General features: G+C 38.3%; 1 pseudogene; it reads right to left on the reverse strand.

The window, feature by feature from the left end:
- Window positions 1–1276: 1276 nt before the first annotated feature.
- On the reverse strand, window positions 1277–3484 carry LOC143563299 (protein EDS1L-like; annotated as a pseudogene).
- Between the last annotated feature and the right edge of the window lie 585 nt (window positions 3485–4069).

Below are 4069 nucleotides of genomic sequence, written 5' to 3' on the forward strand. Positions count from 1 at the left end.
CTCCGTCTTTAACCAATGGGGGCCGCGTACGGAGTACCCGGCGTTACTTAGTTGGTCGTTCCAAAAGAAAACAGGCACTAAAGCCGAAGAGTCAACCTCATCAGGCAACCCACTGGCTCAAATGTCAAAAGGAGGCGCGACTCTAATGTTAATACTTTATGCAGAACATGTGGCACGAGAGGTGACCACTGGACCTCAAAGTGCCCCTACAAGGACCTAGCCCAACCCATCGAAGCCTAACCCGAACCCAACAGACCCAACCACTTCTGGTCCCACCAAAAGCGGTGCATACGTCCCACCCACCAGGCGTGACAGTGCAGCCCCCCTGCTACAGGCGGGGCCGACATGAGGCGTAGGAACGATGAGAATTCGGTTCGGGTGAACAACCTTTCTGAGGATACCCGAGAGGCTGACTTGCGTGAGTTGTTTCTTAAGTATTAATCACATTAATACTTAGGATATAAGTTAATAGTTTATTATGTAAATATTATTAGTGAAAGGGCCAGATTTGTAATTGTTATAAACAGGCCCGTTAAGATAGTTAGAGTTTATGACGGTTGTTGATAAAAACCGTCTGATATAACTGTTTCAGCAACTATAAATAGGACCCTCTGATTGTTGTAAAACTCAATTCGTTTATAATATATTTCCATTCAATATAGATTATTGTTCTCTTCTTATTGTTATTAACGTTCCCGTAAATCACCAGTTATTGTGAGTTCTTTGATTACCAACAGTTTCAACCGTTTGGGAACGTGTCTCGGGCTTATGCTGCTATGGACCAGAAGACCGGGATGAGCCGAGGGTTCGGTTTTGTTAATTTTGTGAGACGGGAAGATGGTGAGTGGGCGATTGCTAAACTTAACGAGTATGGTTATGATAATCTTATCTTGAGCGTGTAGTTGGCCGCTCCGAGGGCAAATTAGTCTTCTTGTTTGTGTGAGCGTCTGGTGGTTTTGTAAGGATTATGAGCTTTGTTTTGAAACGTTTTGAGACTCTTATTTACTTTAATTGTTGAAAGTTATGGACTCTTATTAAATATGGTAGTTTACATTTGCAATATGTTTTAGGATTATAGAAGATGAAAAGCATACATGATCTCTATGAGGAAATGACCACTCTCTCCACCCTATGACCCTAACGTATTGGTAGTGTTCGACAAATATCACTGATCCAAAACAATTTCAATCAAATCACACAACAATTTCAATCAATCATTTGACCATACACGGCAAATTTTCGCATTTGAAAGTTTCATTCATACAAACATACCTTGCTAACAACCTAATGCGAGTTTTTCCCCCAACTTGGATAAAATAGAGTCTCCCCAATACACATCTCCGTATGCTATTTTCTCATCAGATTGCCACTTCTCAACTTTATTTTTTATGCTCTCAAAACCTTTATTAACCTCTTCAAACGTCTTCTTATTCGGTTTTATAAGTTCTTCAACCTTCGCAACAAAATTACTCTCGGAAACTTCTTCAAAACCAGTTGCATTTGCATGTTCATACCATCTCTGTATAAACTTATTCCTCTTTGGTCTAACACTGAAATAAGGGAAATAGATGTCAAAGTGCCTGTAATGATTTGCAATGTCCAACGGCTCATAAAGTCTTCTATGCCGAGTTGCTAAATCCACCAACTCATCCCACACCTCAAATTCATCAGGCAGGTCCTTACGCATCACCATTGCAACAACTACATCCCAGATCATAGCTTGTTCTAAACGATTCACGTTAGCTCTAAAGTCGTCGTCCTCGTTATGAAGCTTGAAAGCTTCATAGTAGTCAATTTGGCCAACATCGTGTTTTTTTTTTGTATTCAAGGATCTCGCTTATCAAATCTTCAATGATCTTTGGTCTCTTATTGGGTTGATTTGATTTATAAAGTCTCATGTTTTGTTTAATTTGATCCTCGTTTTCTTTCTTCCTCTTCTCGGCCTCTTCCGCTGCCAGTAAACACCATTTCGCACTTGCAGTCTATAAGGACATGAATATGTAGATTAGTTCTAGATCCAGGAATAAAATCAAGAAGATGGTTTGAAATGGTGATTAAATTTGTACTCACCAGTTCAAACAACGCTTTGTTTCTTGTACGAACTGCATCACCAGTGGTGCCATGAGATATCCACAAGTGTTCATTAAGGTCTTTCAGATAAACCATTTCTTCCAAATGTAATCCGTTCTTGTTCAGTTCTTCTTCATAACCAAAACTTTCGGTTAAACTTTGAAGAGCAAATTCAGCTAAATCTTGATCTTCGTTGGGTAACTGCAGGAAATAAAACAACAACTGTAGAGCAACATTAGGGTTTTCTACAACGAGCTGTTGTCTGGGTGCAGATGGGCCCAACTCTTCACCTATAGTGCAGAAAACGTAAATACCAAAAGGCCTGTAAGGGCTGACTTTTACAAAGTCAACAGACAGCTTCTCCTTTATTGAGTTTGATGGTTCCATAAAATCAAATGCATCATGGCTTGCAACAGTTGATGCATTAATCAACACATTCTCAAAAAAATCTATAGCTTGGTTATCATCTACCATCTGATCAAGATCAATGGTTTTTTTGTCAGGAGTTTTTATGTTGAATAATTTTGCAACTTTGTCGGACTTTTGAGTGGTGATGGGGCGGACTTTGTGTTGGAAGAATTGAAAGATACTAGGTAGGTGGTCTCGAATGGATGCTTTTGGAGCTAGCATTATACGAGGAACAATGTCATGCTGCATGACAAAATGGGTAAAATGACCCGCCCATTTTTCTCGCCGGACCGCGTGGGTGAGGGTCCTGTCACCTATTAGGGGAGACCCGAAAGTTACACAGCCAATTGGAAGTCTGGTTTTTTGTTTTCTTGTGTATTCATCAAGCATCCACAGCGTGGCAAGACTTGCTATTGCACCACCGGATGAATGTCCAGAGAATAAAATCTGTTTACCTTCGTTTACAGCTTTCTCCACCTGGTAATTAATCCACATTTAAAGTTTTAGGTCTTCATGAACCAATGAAATATAAACCAAAAATTTATATCTCAGAAACTGAAAGTCAACTGTACCTTGGCCTTGAACCTGGGATTGTTCCAAAGATCCTGAAATATTCGAAGAACTGATCTGTTGACTTTAGCAAGTTGACCCTCTCCGATACGCCGGAGAGACGGAAACATATTACAATCAACATTAGTTTCTCCAAAATGATCATCTTGGTAGAAATCGTCAACCTCCATTGATCCTTTAAATGCAATGATTAAAACCTCAACTGATGACGCAGATGAAGCAGCACCTGCACCCTGATGGTTGCTTGTCAGATAATATTGATTGCTATGAGCTCTCATGGAAAGAGTGCAAGCTGCTTTGATAAGCTCATTAGTCAGGCTTAGTTTCACTGATTCTCTCTCTGCCTCCGTTCTTTTCTCTCTGAAAATTAACACAGTTCTGTAAGTAGTAAGTTGATCAAATATGTCCCTGTTTTTGATTTACGACTACTTCATAATTTAGGAAAATATGTAATAAATGATCTTAAGAAGGGGAAATATATAAATGCTAATACCTATAGCTTATGTTCAACACCATAGTATGAGTTCGTTTTGTCAAGTTCATAAAGAAAAATATATGAAATTAGCTTTTTGTCAGTTCATTTTCAATATACTTTTTCTATATCTTTGTATTTCGTTTCATACGTTTTGTTCTACATTTGCTATGAGCTTTCATTGAAAGAATGCAGGCTGCTTTGATAAGCTCATTAGTCAGGCTTAGTTTCACTGATTCTCTCTCTACCTCCATTGTTCTCTCTCTGAAGACCACAGTTTTGTAAGTTGAATTAATCCATCTCTTATATTGCGCTTGCTTGTTTAGTTTATATAGAAATAATATATAGAGTTAATTACACAATAGGTTGTTGTAGTTTTGATTAAGTAATGAATTTGAAGTCTTACCGCCTTCTTGCAAACATGTCTTAGTGAAAGCAGATAGACTATCTTTAACAAAACTAGTAAGGTTTAAAAGTAAAAATTTGTGGTTTCAATATTATACTAGTAAGCCTAACTTATGTTAAGTTTTCAGTTAATTTGTATGAAAT

The sequence above is a fragment of the Bidens hawaiensis genome, unplaced genomic scaffold (genome assembly GCF_021521415.1).
Source record: "Bidens hawaiensis isolate Kalapana, Puna unplaced genomic scaffold, B.hawaiensis_p1.1 tig00021354_1, whole genome shotgun sequence".
NCBI classification, from domain to species: domain Eukaryota; kingdom Viridiplantae; phylum Streptophyta; class Magnoliopsida; order Asterales; family Asteraceae; genus Bidens; species Bidens hawaiensis.